This window comes from Bos indicus x Bos taurus, chromosome 17, assembly GCF_003369695.1.
Source record: "Bos indicus x Bos taurus breed Angus x Brahman F1 hybrid chromosome 17, Bos_hybrid_MaternalHap_v2.0, whole genome shotgun sequence".
NCBI lineage: Eukaryota > Metazoa > Chordata > Mammalia > Artiodactyla > Bovidae > Bos > Bos indicus x Bos taurus.
In genome coordinates, this window is record NC_040092.1 from 14,004,232 (window position 1) to 14,026,069 (window position 21,838).

Below are 21,838 nucleotides of genomic sequence, written 5' to 3' on the forward strand. Positions count from 1 at the left end.
ATAATCATCAGGTGGAAAAAGAATGATTGTCATTACTCTCTAATCCCTAGAATAGTCACATCAAAGAAACATTTATTAATAGAAAGAACACAAGTCCTTTGTCTGTTTTTCATCTAGGAATGGAACAGAGCACTACTAATCAAGATTAAACAAGTGAACCAAAGCTCATCATCAAAAACCATCATCTTGGCCCTAGAATATGAAGTCACACCAGCCAACAAGCTACCATCAGCAGGACGTGTCTGTCTTAGTTTGAGTTCATGGTGGCTGGGATTCACTCACAGTCCTCTCTGTCTAGTTTCCTCTTGCTAAGCAAGAATTGAATTCCTCTCTCTTGTGCCACAGACAGAGAGGTTATAAGAGACCCTCCAGATTACTTAAAAAAGGAAATCCCAGCAGTTAAATTCAAGGGAGAAAAACCTTCTGTATGTGTTTCGGCAAAATGCACTCTTGTTCTATTTCAGTGACTCTCAGATGGTGAATCTCAACAGGTAAAATGCTACATGCTTTCTGGATTCAGTTCAGGAGACTGTTCGAAAGAAGATCATAAAATGCTAGACAGTCTTTTTGAACACTGATGTACCTTTCTTTTCTCTTCTCTATTTTTAATCTAGCTGTCCTAATTCTGGGCCTAAATAGCACTGATACCCTCTGGCTGAGACAGCAAGTGAAAACCTTACCACATCCCCAGAGGGCTCCTTTGTCAGGTCAGGCCCCATCCGAGCTGCTCTGGACAATTCCCTCCCATCATCCTGGCAGCAGAGGTTGCACAGCTCCTACATGGGGATCACAGGTACTTCTTAAGAGCCCCAGGTATGAAAGCTTCTCTCCCTTTACCAGGCTGTGCAGACTTAGGACTATGGACAGTCATTATTGAAATCTACAGTGTGACACAAAGAATGAGGCACTGCATATTTGGTGTTCTTCTATAAATCTTATACTGAACATCATTTGATTAAAATCAAGATACCAGAATGTCAAATAAATAACCCAGAAAGTATTATGACTACCAAAGAGGATTCAAGTTGAAAGTTACTATTATACCAGCAGTCATCTTTAGGCAAGTTACCAGTAAAAATGGAAAAGCAGCATATTAATGCAACAAAACTATTAATGCAGAAACAAGCTTTTAACCAGTCTTTCAAAATCACCAATAACAAGACGTAATAGGTAATCAATAAAAATTAGGTGACTGAATGGTGATATTTCTAAGTCAATATACTATAAAATCTACTCTGGAAGAGACTTTCGCAGGTTTATAAAACATCTTAGTTGTAAAACTAATATTAAAATTCAACCATTTTACTCTGTTTATTCTCTAACATACCATGTCTAAATCAAATATGATAGGCTGGTTTATAGTTCTCACACAAGGAAAAGAATTCCTGATTCTTCTCTTATTTTCAGAAGTTGAATCAGTTAATTTTAAATAGTCATTGTTAAATACACACACACACCACACACACACACACACACATTGAGTATCTATATGAAAGGCCTTGAATTCTCCTCCACTGACTCATTAAAAAAAAAAAAAAAACACACACACACACACAAGAAATTGTTAACACTGTGATGCAAAATCCAAGCCAACGGCAAATAATTCTACCTCCCAAAGTAACAGCTGGAATGGCCATTTAAAAGACACTTAATATCTGTAATGCATTTATCTTATATTCCATTATCTTCTCTGATAAATGAATCTGAATAATTCAACAAATACAACTCCAATAGTACTTCATATATGACTATTTTAACAGTATGTATGGAATAACACATGAAAATGTAATGAAATATACCTGTTCATAAGGAAATTTTTAGTTTTTTAGGAATCTGTACTATTTATTTATTTTTTATTTTTAAAGGTTTATTGAAGTATACTTCCATGTGTGGCTTACAATGCTGTGTTACAACAAGGTGACTCAGTTATACATACATATATATATGTATGTGTGTGTGTATACACACTCTCATATTCTTTTGATATATACACTCTCATATTCTTTTCTATTATGGTTTATCATAGATATTGAATATAGATCCCTATGCTATACAGTAGGACCTCGTTATTCATCCATCCTATATACACTAGTTTGCATCTGCTAATCTCAAATTCCCAACCCTTTCCTCCCAACCCCCAATCCTCTTTGGCAATCACATGTCCGTTCTCTACATCTGTGAGCCTGTTTCTGTTTCATAGGTATGTTCATTTGTGCTGTATTTTAGACTCCACGTATAAGTGATATCATATGGTGTCTTTCTCTTTCATAAGGAAATTTTTAATAGCAGAGAAAATCAGTATAATATTTCTCTTCTGTTTCCATCTGTGTACAGTGAATTAAATTTTCTTTTTAAAAAGAAAACTGAAAATGCATTACTTTCCTCAGACACAAGGAGGACAAGCACCCTACTGACAAGGACATAAAAAAATTAAAGATAAAATTATTGAGCTAGCTGCTTTACAAATTTATAGAAAAATATTGAAGGGGGGGCGGAAATCTGCTGCTTTCATTTTATTCAGTAAGTGGATTTCCTTTAGTCAACATATCTGCCTAGCTTAGCTACATGGAACAAGTGATATGTTCTTGATAATCAATATAAATTAAGTTAAAATAATGTCAGTGATTAAAAACACAAAATTAAAGGAACTAGATTAAGATAATGGGGAGCGAGACGCTGACAGCAGTAACACCATGCAGAGACAGCTCAAGGATGTTCTCTCCAGGGTCTCTGAGCCAGTTCTAGAGATCTCACTAGTAGCTCCTGTCCCACTTTTTCCTCTAGCAAAGTCTTCCTGATCAAACCCCAGGGCTCAATACTAGAACTCTTACCCTGTCCTTCTATCTGAATAACCTTCACATTTTATCTGAGAGACTCGACGGTTAGAAGCAGGGTTCTGTTCTCCCTTCTTGCTTTCTCTTTCAACAGTATAGAAAGGCTACACGGTATTAAGGAAAAGGGAAGCTTAACTCTAACATTTATGGAATGTGTTTTTATTCAGGTTAGTTTTTACTTGGTTTTATGAGAAACCTGCAGAACACCTGTATTTGCAAAGATGCGTTACTTCTACTTGTTCCACTTAAAACCTCATTTACTACCATCTAAAAAATCTGGGGACAGAAACTTGGCAGAGAATAAAAAAATCCCTGACTAGCACTAGTTATAACGGTGGACAGGGAATCAAGGGTAGAAACAGTCATGAGGGCAGCTCTCCAGAAACCACTGTACATCATCCTGGGCTGAGTGTGGGCTGGGTACCCAGCTCAGCCTTGCCAATCCAGTTTCCTTCCTAACACCTGAAACTGCGATAGAGCGAGTTCTCATCTCTCCATTGGATCGCACCTATTAGAACTGGTAGCGCCGGGATTTGTATGTGAGCATTTCAGGGTAGGGGTGTGAGTAAGGTACAGGAAAAGGATAGGAAATCAAAGTATCAAAAGGTTAATGCAGGATCTCAGAGTGAAGTGATGAAAACTTAAGATCAGAATATGACAGTGAAAATCAAAAGGAAATAGATTTTATAGGGAGACAAACCAAGAAGTCTGTGAGACCATAATGGTCACATTCTTCTATTGGTAATGTTTAAGACATAAACCAATTTATAAATCAGAAAGAATCTTCGTCTTTTTAAATATCCAGGAAAATTAGTTTTCTGCAGAAAAATGAGCTGAGTTATCCACATCTTACTTGCAGTCTTTTCTTACGCCTTCTAACTGGGAGGTGGGACAGGGCATCAAGTTACAGACAGCCATTACTATTAGAGATTTCTATTTTTAAAATTGCTGTTTTCTAATAACTTTTTTTTTTAAAGACAATGATACTTACATCATCTCTACTTAACCTTGTTCCCAAGGAAACAGCTAACTCTCAAAATCAGACCCTGCATAATTACTGACTACAAAGAAAGTATGTTACAATGAGACACTGCACTTTGGCAGAATAAAAATGACCAGCTTGGTTTTGCCTTCATATCAAACAAGTCTCTGATTTTCATACAGAGAGCAAAACTTTCTACCAGGCATATGCTAACAGGACCAGGTTACATTACTTAACATGTTCTCAAGTGTGGAATGCTACTATTTTCAGTGGCATTCTATTCTAGATTAAAACAAAGATGTAACTGAAACCACTTTTATTTTTAGATACTAGCGACTGACTCTTTTGGAAGAAACTCAGCTTTGAAGTCATTCTATTAAAGTGTAAGTAGAGATAACTGCTCATAAACCATCACAGATGAACATATTTCCCATGACCAAAAGCTCAAAATTAAAATGACTTGAATTTTAAAAAGTTTATACAATTTAAATTAGTAAAAGAACCTAACATCAACAAAGCATAAATCTTCTTGAATAGACTACATAATTTCTAATAATATAACTGCGAATCTCCTACCTTTTATAACTAGCCCTTTTCTAGAGAAAGCATTTAAAATGTTGATGTATCCAAAGAAAGAGAGATACATGAATCATTTGCAGATTTATGTGGGGCTTTTTTTGGTTAAAGATTTAGAAATATTTAAACTAGGCAGGTCTACTAAGTCACTTCAGTCGTTGAATCTAAAAATATAACATGCATGGACATTTTGCCCAAAATATGCAAATAGTAAAGGAAAGCTGGTTAATTAAAAACTCAGCCTCATTTACCACTATATGGAACAAACTAAAATACACATTAAGAAAAGACCTGGGAGACAGAACCTTACTGAAAGTGCATGCATCCAGGGCCCTTCCATATGGGGAGAAATGGTTCTGAGAGAACAATGAAAGGACTGATGACAGCATTTCAGATGTGACAACTGAGATTCATGACGATGGCCCCACATCCTCCGGGAACTATTAAATATATTCTGGATATTCTGATTACAAAGAGAATTAGGGAACATATTTGAGATTTCTTCAAAGAAGAAAATGAACAAGGAATTTCAAGAGAGAAAGAAAGGGAAAGTGAAAGAAAAAAGGGGAGAGCAGAAAAAAGAAATAAAAAAGGAAATCCCTGGAGAATAAAATTCTAGCACAGGATTTTTCAAACAGTAAGGGTCATGAAACCAATTTCTTCATGTTGTTCAATGGCTAAGTCATATCCGACTCTTTGTGATCCCATCAACTGCAGCATGCCAGGCTTCCCTGTCCTTCACTATCTCCCTGAGTTTGCTCAAACTCATGTCCATTGAGTCAAGTGATACCATCCAACCATCTCATCCTCTTGTCTAAATTGAAACCAATTTAGTGGATTTCAATCAAAATCTTTTTAACTAAATATAACAGAATAGAAAGTGTAATAGAATTTCAGACTTGTTTTAAGAAAGGGAGAGACACAAACACATACATGCTGACTGCAATATAAGATTCATTTCTCTGAACGTAGTTAAGAATAATTAAAAAGTTTCCTGAAAGATCAAATATTATGGTAAACCTCAACAGAACATCCAAATAACATGAAGATTTTTCATTATATTGGCCTTTGAAAGAGAATGCTGTTAAAGCCCCAAAGGATAATTCACAACTAGATTCTTCTAGGTCTAATTATCCTTGAAAGTTAAAATTTTGACTCTGGGAGTTCAATAACTCCTTTATGATACAAGAGACAGCACTGCTTTCCTAATGCTGGTATCCCAGCATGCCAGGACAATATATGCACTTAGAAAATAACTGTGAAGATGCACAAAATCTGAAAATAGTATAACAATTTCATTAAAAATTTATCAGACAAGTCTGCACATGCTATAAAACTTCTCTGTGTAAACACAGAATAGGCACATCAAGACAAAAACTCTCTATAAACTAAATGTATCTACTGATGGGAAATCAAGAACCAACATCACTGAGACATTCTAATACATCGGTGGCAAGAAGCCAAGCCTGGTTAATACAAAAGCAGTAAATTTAAAGACTTCTCTCTCTGAATTAAAAGCACATCGTAGTTAGAAGATGGCAATTCTTTTTTTTCCCATTAAATAGTTATGCAAGCTCCATTTATATATATCCAAATTCACTTGTTCTAAACTCATAGTTCAAGAAATATTCATTCTTAAAACTTAATAAAATACTAACTTTTAAAATACTTAACAGTATAGTTTAAAAATTCTGCACAAAACTGTTTGCATGAAAAACACACATAAAAGTACCTAAATCAGGAAACCAATGTTTTAAAGTCTAATCCCAAAAGATAGGTTATTTGTGATTCTTCAACATCATAAGCAATTCCCACAGAATAAAAATTATGAAAAAATATTATATAATACCAGGAAACAGAACACATATTTTGCTAAGATAAAATAGTAGAATCCAATTAGTATTGCATTTAAATAATTTTTTAAATCCAGAAATACAGTTTTACTCTCCCAGTAAGGGGAATAAATCATCTGTATGATCTCTATGATTCTAAAATCATAATTGAAAAATTAATTCTAATTAATCTAGATATTAACTCTGTCATTAAGGAGTAAAAGCTGGCTATACGGTCACATGCAAAGAGTAATGACAAATGGCAACACATTTTATCAAGAGATAATCCCTAAGGAGCCATGATAATTGACATGAAGGCAAGAAACAAGGTGAACCACAGCCATACTTGTAGCATCTAAAGAGGTATATGCTGAGAAATCACTTGCCAAAAAACCAGAATCAAATGACAGCCTGCCGCTCAATTTAACAGCAGCAGTCAACTGGTTTTCTGTTATTGAAGTCTAAAAGTATATTATGTGCTCAACTAACTTTCAAAAGCACACTTCATATGGCTGAGAAGCAGACTGACTGTTTCTTGGGGTAAATGTCTTTCATAGTGTGAAGGAGTCATTAGGGGGCAAGGATTAGAATTCAAAGCCTTGAGTGACTTGTCTTTTGTGAGCTCAAAGAGAAGACCTGATACACAGGAGAGAGAAACAAAAAGGTCAGGCTGAAAGGATGATGAAAGAGTTTAGAAATACAAAGGTTGAGAGTGAGGAGTGTTGTTAGGTCCAATATTGCAGGTACTGGGTCTTACTAGGACAAAACCTCGATTTTGGATGCGTAAAGCCATCTGCTTGGTTCTGCAAGAGACAGAGCCTTCAAGTATTTAATAAATGGGAAAACTACTCCAAGATTTTACTGAGTTTTGATGAAAAAATTAATTCTTCATTATCCATTGAGAAAAATGCTTTGGTGTCATTCTAAAATAGTATTAAATCAATTGTGATCTTTGTAGGGAAAAAAGCTGGAAAGCATCATTCACTCTTAAAGCTACCCAGTTAATAACAAAAATTACTAGTCGTGTGCTGGACTCTGGTTTGCATTATATGATTTTGACAAATTACTCCAATCTTATTTTGCTTTATCTAATATTAAAACCTGGCTATACGTTCCATCTCTAAGACATATTTAGAGACTGGGAAGAGAGAGCAGAGGGAAATGGTTTGGAGTGCAGAGGAGAAGCAAAACAAGTAGGAAAAATTAACAAGAAAGAATTTTCAAGAATAATTGATATATGAATAATTGAGAGCTTAATGTCTTTTAATTAAATGAGGAACTCAAACATATTTCAACAAAGCAATGGGCAATGTAATGAATAATGTTAGGTAAAACCTCATCTTTAGTATCTTACCAAAGCAACAGAAAAACCTAAGGAATTTTCTACAATCCATTATTCCACTTATTAGGCAAATACCTATCTTCAAGAAAGGTTTACAGAAAAGTTCTCCATGTGTCATGCAGTATGTAAAACAAAACTACAGTACTAGAGTTTCTTAAAGAGTAAAAATCATTTTTTATTGGGTGACTTGTAAATTCTTAGAAAGGAACACAACTAGGGAGTTAAAAATATGAGTAAAACAATCTCTATCCTTAAGCAAATTATACTCTAGGAGAAATTTAAGTATAATAGATGGTACAGATAAATACCAGAGGACAAGTATAGGTTTCTCTAAAGCACCAAAAACAATTCTTCTACCTGTGGGAATCCAGAGGTGATGTAGAGGACTTAGGACTAAGGCTGAGCCCAAAGAATTTTCAGTGAGATAATGTGAGACTGAAAGCTTAGGAAGGAAGTCACTGCAGGAAAGGAAATACTAATAAATAGCTAATGTTTACTGAGTGCTCACTTTGGCAAGCACTATTCTAAGGGCTTTATTATCTCCTTAAAATCTCACAGTTAATTCTGAGACAGGCATTATGTTATTATCCCTATTTTGAAGTGATAAGAAAACAGAGATATAGAGTTAGGGTAACTTGCCCATGGTCACATCATTTGTCAAGAGTAGGGCCATCTTTCAAATTCAAATCTGACTTCACCAAAGCACTGTACTCTCAAAAGCATTGAACTTTACAACCTTAACTGAAATGGCATGACAAAAAGTAGCTTTCATACATATCTTAATAGCTAGACATGTCAATATATATTCTGTCAAGTTGAAATTCTTTTAAAATAACACAACTATCAGTAAAAAGTTCACAGACACCAAAATGGTTAAAAGAGACAATTCCAAGTGCTGACAGATGCAGAGAAACAGAAAATTTCATACCCTACAGATGGGACTCTATATTGCCGAAGTCACTTTTGGGAAACTACTCGACAGTATCTATTAATATTAAAGGTAAACATCTGTAGGTCCTCAGTTAACACACCGTTAAGTGTAAGGATCAGTTCCACCTACTGCTGGTGATGATAAACTCAAAGTCTAATAACTACATTTGTTTTCTATGAATTCCCCACATAGCAATGACATAAAGAAGAGAATCATTATGAGATTCTCTAAGATTCTTTAAGAAATTACATTCTATCTCATCATAAATGATTGCATAATTAAAAGATAAACTTAATATCTTGGGTACTAATTCAAATTGCACCTAATGATCCTAGAGAAATGAATTACTAGAGATAAAAGATAAATCTTGCTTGGGTTTCTGATCTTTATTTCTATCCTTAAAAATTAACAGACCTCTTTAATTTGTCTTTCTAACTTGGCAGATTTACTAAAATCAGGAGTATGCTGCAGTTACTTACATGTATTTGGTTACTGTATTTCCTCCACAACTAACACAAATAGTAAAAGAGCAAACAGTTCTGGTAAAGCAATAAAAATAGTCTTTTTTTTTTTTACTGTTTCCGACAATTAAATATATAACTGTAAAACAAAGTTAACCTAGAAGCAGAAGTGACCATCAGGAGAATCTCTGGAGAAAAGTAATGAGTGATTTAACAGAAAATGAAGCTGGCTAACACCTGAAGGATTAATGGCAGTAGATTATTCCAAGTTGCTCAGACACACAGCGTATAAAATAAAGCCCTACGAGGCAGTCAAGAGTCCCAAAGAGATTACATTTAATAATCCTCCTGAAATGGCAGAGGAACATTCTACACAAAAGTGTGGTGTCTGTGATGTCAAGGATGACAAAGACAGTAGCAGTAAACCCGAGAAGCCAAATCTCCAGCACCCAAACTCCAAAGTTCTCTCTGCCTTTATTTTGTGCAGCAGAGCTAATTAGCTGCCTTAAATGAGTATTCAGTATTCACATGCTATCCAGAGTTGCACACCATCTCTGCCATCAGCCTTGTCATCAGCACTTAAATTCTAGGTAGTGACCTAATAAAAGAAGATGTAGCATTCTATTTATGAGATATTGGTGACTTCTCTTCTGCCACTGGATAAGCTTAGTGTATCCTACACTCAGACTAATGGCCCTTATTACAATCTCTGAAACAGTTTACACATGGAGATAGTCCAAAAGTAAATTTCAATACTTTTACATTCACCTGGCAAAATATGATCACTTTCGTCAACTATTAAAGATAACTCTGAGTTCAAAATATGCCCTGCTTTTCAAAAATTTGATATTCAAAGTATCTAAATTTAGGAAGGAGACTTCGGTTTTGTTTTTAAAAAGCTCTGATGGTTACAAAAGGAAACTTTACAGGCGTATTTTAAATCACTCAGCTATCTATATCTAGCACATTTATAAATAGGATTCAGTTCATTAAAATGTATTTTTTTTAATGTATTATTGCATATGTTTCTTGATCCAATGTCTTAACGCATACTGAAATAACTATCATTTAGTCAAGGACTCATCTAGAACTTCACTAATTTTTCTTATCTCTGGCAAGATACATAACAGAAAAGTTTTTAAGCCTTTTAAATTACTAAAATAAGTCAATTATAGCCACTCAAAAGACATACATTATATTTCCTCCCGACTAAGAATTCAGCTAGCACCCTTACCCTGAAAAGTGGCAATTATTTCCTACTGGACAAGTTCTAAAGAAAAGGCATCAGCTTCTGATTTGAGGCCCACATTCTTCTCAGCTGATCTGATTTCTCATTTTAAGAAGTGAACAAGGACATAAAGAAAATATACCTTCATTTGTTTACTTTCAACCTAAGCAATGTTAAACTTCTAAAATTCAAAAATACTATTTCCCTCATATATATCCTGGAGATAGGTCTATATAATTATTGTGCTCACATGTCTGCATAAGTAGCAAAATTAAAACAAACGTTGAGATTATTGAAAGTACAAAAGAAGTTTATACAATAGCGTGAATTGGCAATAAGACCTTTCACTTTTTCATGTCTACAATGGAAAAGAAACAGACCACAGGTTAAGGTGGTATCTTGTTGGCCATCTATATAGCTATTTTTAACTCCCCCAATATTTTTAAGGTCATCAAAAGAAATAGAAATCTTTCTTTCAGAAGTTGCTAATAACTGTTTTTAATCAGTGTTGCTAGAAAAAGAATACCATCCTATAGGGAAAGCTGAATTAAAAACAATGTAGCCTACTATAAGACGACAGCACAGTAAAGTACATAGTGGTTTATGGACTTCCAAATTTAACATTGATGTATTCTCAAATATTATTATATTCCTCCATTCCCCCTCAGTAACATTCTAAAACATCAGTAGTTTTTCATCCCTTTTAGTAGAATGACTTACAGCCACAAATGTAAAATACAAATACATTAATTAAAGATCTTAATATGGTAAAAGTATATACAGTTGTTTCTAACAAGAAGCTGTTATGCTTATAAAGACATGTGAAATAATCATTTTCACTTACAAGTTTATGTTAAATAGAAATGTGCTATTATTTTTACCATAAAAAAGTTGTTATAGAAGTCATCAATGTCATAATTATCACCTTAAACAAAATATCTGAAAAGTCTTTGTCTTTTCTCAACTGTGAGGCAAAATAACCCCTGCAAATACTATATAATTCCTCATATGAAATTCATATATTTTGAGAGAAAAGTAAAGTAAGTTCAAGATATTTCCTATAGATTCCCCAGGAAACAGTCCAGGATCACCCTCTTTCAACTTGGAGCACGTATCTATCTGTGTATCATTAACGGTATCTGGAATTGTGCCAAATAGGCAAATTTCTAATAAGCCTCAAATTTTAAAAAATTGTTTTATTTTGAAAAATTTAAAAGAAAACAGGTAGAAGGATAGCAATCAAGTACATTTTTTTTCAGATCGGATTAAGTGGCCAAGAAGTGTCACTTTGTATTAAATATACTTAGTATTTAAAAATCTGAGAAATATTTTAAGGTCTGAGATATTAAAAAGCAACCATATATACACCAATATTTTGATAATTTAACTACAAAATACATTTATTAGATTGCACTGGGGGAAAAGATTCTAGATTAAACCATATCTTAAGTATACACACATCAACACAAATGACACTGGTTTTATGGAGCTTTGACTTTTGCAGAATTATTAATTCACTGAAGATAAACAGCAGGGAAAGCACAGAGACGAGAAGAAAGTTAAAGTGTCGTCTTTAGGATGAGGAAGTGGAAGCTGAGGACAGGGCGTAAGAGCATCTGTGTCTCCTGTTGTTCTCCACTGTGCGCTTTCCTTCCTGTTCCATCTCTGAGGCTCAGCTAACATTCACAAGCATGCTAGCCACTAACTCAAAGCCTTTTTGTCACAAAAAGAATATAAGTAACTTTTTTCATCTTCAATTTAAAAAATTATAATTTTAAAGAAATTTGGGGGAAAGGTTTCTTTCTTTCCATTTTAAGTCATGAGACACCTATTTCTAAAACTTTCATTTTTGTTCTAAATTAAAATTCCACCTTCTAAAGTTGTCCACATCAATATTTTTGGCCCAGATGCATTTTTTTTTATTTTAACATACCCTGTAGTTAAACATAACATGTCTATTTAAATGCAAGGCTATATACAATCAATTCTCAATTGTTCAGCACTAAGAAAGGCAATGTCAGAGTGTCTCACAATTGGGCAGGACCGGGTTCAAATGTGATCCATTATTAACTGTCTCAAGTTAATTAACCTCTCTATTTCAGTTTTCAATGTTCTAAAATAGAGATGATAAAGCACAGCTCACAGAGATACAAACATTAAACAAGATGTGATCACACTCTGGATATAATAGTTATTGACTAGAAAGGAAAATCCACTCCAGAATCCAAATAACAAGGTATTACACAAGCCACATCCAAACACTGATACCTTAAATCAATTCTGTGCCACTGGTTTTTTAAACTCTTCTGAGCAATACTGGGGCTTCCCTGGTGGCTGAGAGGTTAAAGCATCTGCCTGCAATGCGGGAGACCAGGGTTCGATCCCTGGGTCGGGAAGATCCCCTGGAGAAGGAAACGGCAACCCACTCCGGTATTCTTGCCTAGAGAATCCCATGGATGGAGGAGCCTGGTGGGCTACAGTCCACGGGGTCCCAAAGAGTTGGACACGACTGAGCGACTTCACTTTCATTTTCACTTTCTGAGCAATACTGCCTTCCTTTCATACCAAATGTTACAGCGCATTCTGATCTACTTCAAAAAGCAAAGACCAGAGTGGCCTAGGCTGCACTGAAGGCTATTTTCACTCAGATGGCCTCACAGTCCTGCATACCACACAAAGTCCCAGAGCTCTTCAGACTCTCTACCAGAGAACTGCTCCCTCTATGGCAGTCAAGCCTGTGTACATGATGTCCCATATATAGAAAGCAGACACACTTTGTGCCTTTCCTGCCTTCTTGCAAAATACTGGCTCCTCCACTTTATTATCTACTTTATTCCTCAAAATAAGCTCAAGATTGTTCCACAGGCTCTATAAGACAGTCCAGAACAAAACCCTCTCTCTGAACATGAACTATTCTTCCTGTCCATTCTTCTAGATGAGGGTCCACTCATCTCGGAGCAGCACTTTGTTTGGTATTACTTAACTTGGGGCACCTGTCTTCTCTGCAGACCTAGTCGCACTCACAAGGTATGTGTGAGCCCCTGACAGTCCTGAAGAGAGCCCTGCAGATCACTTTTTTGTATTACTAAAAGGCAGAGTGTGCTCTGAGAAATGGCGGGGTGGGAAGAGTCATTTCAATTATGCAATGTTTGGGATTATTTAAGCTACAGACTCTGACTTAGATAAATTAACATCAGTAGAGCCCAAGATTAATCAGGCAAAAGCCTTTTTTAACTGCTACCATTAAAAAAAACTGACTGGAATATACCCATTTAAAACTGTACTACACACATACACACACTTAGTGCTGTTAACTGTGGTACTGCTATGTTATTAACACAAACATACAAATAGCAGTATTTACTTCTTATGGAGAGAGGTTAATTTGATTAAACTTCTCTGCTCTTAAAATCTTTGGAATTTGGTGCCCCGGATGTCTGGAGCATGAGTGCCTGGGGAAGAGAGCGTGACTGAGAAAGAGGATCGACAGCTTAGTTACGTCTTAGACTGAGAAGGGCGTTCCCAGGGTCTCTCTAGTACTCAGCTTGTCTAACAGAGGGCTGCTTCGGCGAAGGCAGACAAGGAAGACTGCTTAAACACACAACAAAGCAACTGAGCCTTCCACAGCACTAAGGTGCCAAGACAGCAGATTCCTCTCCTCACAGCTCCTCCATCTGACACTGCTTCAGCACTGAGACTCACCACACCAGTGCACGGTCAAGCTCTGCTTTACACAGCGCTGTTCAATTATAAACAGCGTGAGGACAGGGGCCACATCAGTTGCCCACATTGTTAAAAGCCCTCGCATCCATCATAATGTGTGGCATATAGCAGGCTCTTTAAAAAGGGGGGTTTGGGATGGGAATCTATGTATATGTACACATATATGCTGAGTATAATAAATGGATGGCAAGAATAAAGAAAAGCGCTTTCATGCTCACCATCACATCATACTGATTTTTTTTTAACAATATGACCTGAAGATGGAGTTTTAAAATTATGTTATATGTAAGATATCACATTAATAAATTTCCTGCAAGGCAGGATGACATGTAGAATATTTAATATTATTTCTGACCAGGTCTAAGCTTTACTTATAAACAGTTTTTAAGAGTCTGAAGAAAACATGATTGCAATACAGTAGAATCTTCTGCATTCTGGCAGCACATCAAAAACCTGTCCCAACAGGCCTAATGCTGCATGGTCAGCGAAGAGGAAAAGTGAAAGGAGTCTTCTACTTTGCTGCTTCTCTGAAAAGGGAATCACATTAGGCCATTAAGTAGTCAGATACATTATTTTATTGCTTGCAAAACCCCTGGGTAATAAAGAATGAGTACAAATTGCCACAGGCAGTTTTGGAGGAAAAACAGAACTGTGCAAAACAATGACAGCTGCTCCCCGCAGCACTGGACGACTGCAGTAAAGAAAACAGGGCATCGGCTGCAGTCTTTCTGCTCAAGTGGAGCGCGCGGCCATGTGCAAGAAGGGGCTACATGAGCACCTGATTCTGCAGGAGCCGGGTGCACAGCACAGGGAAGAGAAGGGTGGGAAGAGGCAGATGTAGTTTGTAAAAGCAACCACAAGTCAGAGTCAGTCACACACATACATTTTAATTCTCTTCTCAGTAAGACGACCGTGGGCAGCCACCATGAAAAAAAAGCACATGCCCCTGGGAAACACATAAGTAAAAAGGTCAATACTTTTTATTGAGGGGAACATTAATATTTTCCCATGGAAATACTAAGACATAAAAATAAAGAAGGATATTTCTTCAACATGGTCTATGATCTAAGGAAATAATTTCCAGGCAAAGAAAACCAATTTGTGTCAGATCTCGTATGGGGAAATAGCAAGAATGAGTGATTTATTTTCATGGGGTTCAGAGACTAAAACTGGACTCGTATCTTCAACCTTGCTTAAAAGATGTTATAAAATATCAGATTTATTTCTAAAAACCACTGCTTTACTTTAACCTCTTTATTGTGCTATTTTTAAGTACTGTGTGAGACCTTTATTTTACACACTACTATACTATCAAACTTTTAGAAAAAATTACAAGAACTCTTCAGTATTACAGTAATAAAAATGCAAGAGCTTTGCTTTTAATTATAGAATCTCATTACAAAATCATGAAAGAATTTTATCTGTAACAAAATAGAGAAAACCCTTATTTATGAATTTTCAATTTTCAAATTTTCACTGAAAAGAAGAAAAATCTCTAGTGCAAAGGAATCAACTATACCAGTGACCAACAGATGGCACAGGTGGTCACAAGCAGCCACTTTAGTATCTGCTCTTTCAACTGAGCAGGTTCATGCTCAGTGTCACGAAGTTTTGATAAGATGACTAACCCTATCATGTTTAATAAGCAAAAGAGCAGCACAAAGAAAAAATGCGTGGTCAACAGAAATGAAACCCAAGATCATTTCTAAATCTAAAGGCAATGAGGAAATGATAAGGTCAGGACTTCCCTGGTGGTCCAGTGGTAGGACTCAGCACTTACACTGCTGGGGGCCTGGGTTTGATCCCTAGTCAGGGAACTAAGATTCTGCAAGGCTGTGTCATGTGGCCAACACAACACTGAAATGTGTGCTAGAAAACAAATCCACACAATACTGAAATGTGTGCTACAACAACATAGTTCTCTATGATACCTATTTTGATCATCCAATCACAGTTTACCTGCTTCAACAATTCTACAACGGTCCATATTAGTGCACTTTGGGAAAAGACTCTTGGATAGCACTAATACTGCCAACAGGCACCTGGTAACACTGGCAGGAAATTGCAGGAGAGGGAAAATTCGAATAAACCATTTTGACTACATACTCCTATCAGCTAAATAAATAAATAAATGAGCAGACATCACCAATATGGAGCTATTCATTTACTTTCTAATTTTCCACACTTAACTGTATTTCATTGAATGTAAGATATGATAAATTGTAGATACTGTTATCTTACTAACGCTAAGGAATAAAAAGCACTAATTACAATTATTAAGTAAGAAATACCACAATTTGAGATGTTAAGATGGTGGTGAGGGGGAGGAGATGCATTTTAGAGCCAAAGAAGTGTAGGGAGTGACTAGCACTTGATGTGTTGTGTAAGATCTAAAAACTCCAGGAAATACTGAAGCAAAGTTAAGACTGGCATATTGCAGTCCATGGGGTCACAAAGAGTCAGACATGACTGAACAACAACAAAATATCCACTAAGGTGGAATTTTTAATAGAAAGGGAGAAAAGACACGAAGTAACATTTTTATCCATGCACTTTAACAGATTTGTCTTCTGTTTGGAGATCCTTATCAGAATACAGGATGAAAGGACACTGGCAGAAGATGAGGTGAGATCTCAACAAATGGTTACTGAATGAAGAAGCAAATGTTTTATCTCCTCTACTGGGTTTATTACACATCACATGAACACGATCTGTGATGAACTCAACAAGAAGAAAGGAGAAAAAGCAGACCACAAATATTTCTCGTGAATTACCACCCCTCTTAACTTCTTCATTCAGTTCAGTTGCTCAGTGGTGTCCAATCTCTTCATTAGAGTAATATAACTGTAGGGGTAAAGAGCACAGACTTCAGAGCCGAACAACTCTGGTTTTGCAGCATGACTATCTGTGCCACTCATTATGAAAATCACTACAGACACTTCAGTGATCTCACCTATAAAATGAAGATAACAGTTCTTATATCACAGGATTAAAATGGGGGATTAAATGAGAAAATGCACACAAAGCTTTTAGCAAATTCTCAGAACTCAGCAAGACTCAATGTATGGCAACATAGGGATCATTTATTCAAATTAATTTCATCTTTTAAATTACTTTAGATTATCTGAGGTGAGAGATGCAAAGATGGTATCTGAAAGTATTTGACTTAAACATCAGTCTTATTCACCAAGACCATGTTTAGATGTCCCTCTAACACAAATATTCACGGGATGAATCCTGAAATCAAAATCCATTTTTACCTATAAATCTGAGGGAAAATCAAATTAGGGAATGGCACCAAAAATCACATACTGCCTTCTTATTTAACACCAGGACAGCACTGAGGAGTGCTCTGGGCCTCAGATGTGTCTGACAACTGACAACAGTAATGGGAACAGCAAAGAACTCTCTCAACAACACAAAGCCAGAAGAATCTCCCCAAAACGTCAAGGCTCATTTTAACAAGATCTGGTTTTCTTAACAAGTGCCTTTGACACAAATACTAGTTTAAGTAAGAATGTATTGATAACCTGCCCTATAAGAATATATTCTACTGATGACCAATTTTCAAACATTAACATTGTCAAATGTAAACACTCCTGACACATGGTTTAGAATTTCCGAAATGGTCAACTAAAGAGTTCCACCTTGGCATAAACCCAAAGGTGGATGGCAAAATACTGACACTGTTTGTGGTAAGCAGGAATCACTGGCCTATAAATTTGCTTCCTGACTCCCACTGCCTCTGTTTATTACCTTAGGACTGGCAATAGCTTTTCTCAGAGTAAGAAATCCGAGTTCTACGTACAAACTTGAATTGACTTTCCACATATGCTTTTCAGAATGTCAGTGCTTTGGATTCAAACTCTGAAACGTTACATTTTAAGGACACTCAGTCTGTGCCCTCGCTAGGACTGTGAGGATTCTAACCTGAAATAATACCTATCACTGCTACGCACAACCATATATATGCTAGCACGGGCATCACCTTTAATGTACTCATGGTAGCCCACATTAAAAAAAAAAAAGCATACGTTTCCAAGATATAAAAATCTAATAGGGAGGAAAAAGACAGGCCCTCAATTTGAAGTTCACAACCAAAGAGCTCTGGGTGTAACAAGGGAACCTGGGCACAAGAGCCAAGGTACTCAAGAGAATGCAGCACTCATGACCTGGTCCATGCGAATGACAAAGATGCTGCTTCCAAAAGTGACTGAGAAAAACTCAAGGTCCAAGGGATATGGAGGGTCTACTTTATTTGAAGATCTGACATCTTCCCATTGCAACAGTTCATCAAGTGGACACCTCTTAACAGTCAGAAACTTAGTGGCAGAAATGAATAACACCAAAGGAATCCAGAACAGCTCTATTAAAGCTGATACTTGGAACCAAGACTTGTTGGCCAAACACATCCCTCATTTAAAACAAGCCTAACCTTTGTCTTTTTTCCTGAAAGATGATATCCACCCTGGCTTCCTTCACTCAAGTCCTGACAAGTTTTTCCTTCTTTTGGCCTGGGCTCCTCATTTCCAACCTGCAGGTGAACTGCCTAGTCCAATGGTAAAACCCTGCCTGTCCCAAATTCTTGCTCTGGCTACCCAGTCTTAACACAGAATCCACCAAAGTCAAAGGCACTGAGGTAAGAGCAGAGATATGGGAGAGCAGGAAGTATGAAGGCAGGCTGAAAGCCCAGCCCCTTTAACTTGCTGGCTGTCCAACTTTGAGTAGGTTACTTAACCTTACTGCACCTTAGGTTTTTACATCCATAAACCAAGGGTAATTATTACCTAATAGGATTATTATCAGAATTAAGTAATCTTTGAAAAAATGCTTATAAAAGCAGTATACAGTACTACTTTAACCAGTAAGTGCTAAGATATTATTTCCATTTATATATTTTACATAACAAGAGGTTCACTGGGGGTAAAAACTACTGCAAGAATAGCATGTGTTTCTTATTCAGCCAGCTTTACAAAAAATAAAAACTAGTTAATATCAATTGTATCTCAATAAAACTGGGAGAAAATTTAAAGAAATAAAAACTATAACAGGATCATTCATTGATTTTTCTATCCACCTATCATCCACTGACTTATAGAAATCCTGAACAAAAGACTGGACCCTGTGCTTAACTCACTAGTCATCAGTCAGCCAAGTATAAGTCAAATACCATCAAACAGGGATGGAAGGGGCGAGGGGGACTTCCTGGCCACAAAAAATAACTTTAAGAATCCATCGCCTCTTGCTATCTTTGGTTCACAGGCTTCACAGAATCTGTGCCAGGTATCATTTTGTCTCACACCTTCATTTACAGATAAAGAAATTGGTACCCACCAAGATTTGTATAGGACTTTTATCATTATTAATAAGTTATTTTATATGAATGCAAGCATCATACACATTTGGTATTCTTGATTACTTAGAAGCACATGTTAAATACTATAAGAAATCTCAATGTGAGTGAAAATATAAATCCATATTCAAACAAATATTTTTGCTGAGTTATTGAAAATTAGGGGAGGTCCCACTTATTGGTCAAACATAAATAATACAACTAGAAACAACAATGGAAAAAAAATTTTCCCGTAACACCATTTGCCAGAAATGGTATTACTAGGTGAAAGGTAACATGAATTTTACAGTTCTTGTTTTGCAGTACAATATCACTATCTAGAAAGACTGGATTCATTAACATTTTTTTTAAAGCGTTGCAGTAAATAAGTGTGGAGGCAACCCTTAAGTGTCACCAGCCTTGGTTTTGTCCATTTTATTTTTGCTTCATTAATATATATGAATGTATACTTCCCATTTATTTCCATCTGCATTTATTTGGGGGCTTCCCTGGTGGCTCAGCAGTAAAGATCTGCTTGCAATGCAAGAGATGCAGGTTCCATTCCTGGGTCAGAGAGATCCCTGGCAGGCTGCATGCAGTCCATGGGGTTGCAAGAGTGTTTTAATAGGATGGGTGAACAAAACACTTCTCTTGCAAACTTTGCCTTCAAGATTATTGTAAAGACTGACTGAAACTGAGTCTTTGTTTCATAAAAAATGGCTGTTTTTTTAATCTATTAACCATTTGCAAAGAGAAGGGTCTAATTAATGTGTTCATTTTCAGTATTTCCTAGATATTATACTTGATATATTTATCATGATCAGACTGTTGCTATTATTTTTATTAGTAATGCTGGTTTTCAAGTACTTTTTGAAAAATTTTTAATGTAACTACCAAAATACAGATAAATTATTATTGGTTCAACAGGATTTCTTTTAAGCTTCATTTTAAAGTACAGCCAAGATAAATAAGTTTTTTTGGTGTATTTATGCTTAATGAGCATGTTTCATTTCACATTTGACTTCAGTGCCTATATTTTGATTAGCAGTTTCAGGTTTTTTCCATATTAACATACACACCTTTCTCAGTTTATTATGTTTATCTTCTCAATAATTTTATTTCACTCAAACAAGTACTTGTTAAATTCATATACAGCCCACTCTATTCTAAACTATGTATCTTACGTTTTTTAGGGAGGGTGGGTGGGTAGGAGAGTAGTTGATGGGTACTAAGTATCATAAAATTTAAACAACTGTTACTTTTTTCATGACTTAGAAACAGGTAATACAATCCCCCATATGCCCTTTTTACCCATTAGAATCAGGCCTGATTATTTTTTCACGCATACTTGACTATAATTACGTCAAGTTTTACATAGCATAAGCATCAGTCACTTTTGATAGGATGCATTAAAGGCTAAACTAGATAAAATCACTGCCAGGGGACGTGTCCAAATGCAAGGGCTATTATAAAACAGGTACTTATAATTCCAACGCACATTTTTGGACAGCCCAGAATTTAAATCTCAGAGCCACAATCACTAGTTGTGTGACCTTAGGCAAAGCACATAATCTCTCTGAGCTTTACTCTTCACATCTGCAAGATAATCATCTCTCTGTAAAGGTTATTATGAGGATTAAATGAAGGTTCATTTGACTAGTAAATAAATGTTAGGCACACTTCTAAGCACTTTGTAAGTATTAACTCATTTAATTTTCGTAACAATCCTGTGGTGTAGGAACAACAATTACCTTTCTTTTATAGATAAACTGGAAAAAGAGACATTAAGTAACTTTACTTACCTAAGGTCACACCACTGGTGAGCAGGAAACCTAGGGTTTGAATCCAGGCAGTCTGACCTCAAAGTCGACACTCAAGTACCGCACTAAAGTGCCCCTCAAAACACTGAAAGCACTTGCCCGGCACCCAGCATAATGGTCAGAACGATGATAAAGCACACAGTGCAAGGCTGGGCACAGAGCGCACAGTCCCCCAGAGGCCCAAAGATGGCTGAGGGCCACAGTGTTAAGACGACATATAAAATACACAAGTACTCCAAGATTAAACTTATACCCAGTACAGAAATCTCTAAAAATACAAATTAGTAACACTGCTCTAAGAACGTAAAAAGTAGTGAACTGTATTAGAAATCACTCTCCGCCACTGAGAGCCTAGTTTTTTCTCTTAACATTGTTAAATGAATCTTACAAATAACTAGCAGTTGAAACTTGGTATGTGAAACTTGGTATGTGTGTGTGTGTATATATATATATATATAGCGGGTTATATAATGAGTAGCCATTTCTTTCTCCAGGGTATCTTCCCAATCCAGGGATAGAACCTGTGTCTCTTGCACTGCAGGCAGATTCTTCACCTGCTGAGCCACTGGGGAACCCCCAAGAAATACAAGGGTAGGAAGAAGAAAACAACAATCACTAGTACTTCAATATCATCATATACAGTTTGAGATAAATATTTAATTTTCCGATGATGACAGCTATAACACTTTCTTTCAATTCTGAAAACAGATGAAATTTCATGAACTCAACTAATGTCAAGATGCTTCAAGACAGAAATGTTCTTCAATTGAGAAAGAA

At 36.1% G+C, this 21,838-nt stretch overlaps 1 protein-coding gene and 1 non-coding gene across 3 annotated transcripts in view; one reads left to right on the forward strand and one right to left on the reverse strand.

Annotated features, from left to right (window-relative positions):
* The window catches only part of MED13L (mediator complex subunit 13 like), a 277,887-nt gene that overhangs the window by 80,702 nt on the left and 175,347 nt on the right, over nt 1-21,838 (reverse strand). The window lies entirely within an intron of this gene.
* TRNAV-UAC lies at nt 15,655-15,726 on the forward strand. Its single transcript has one exon. It is a non-coding gene; the product is annotated as a tRNA-Val (tRNA).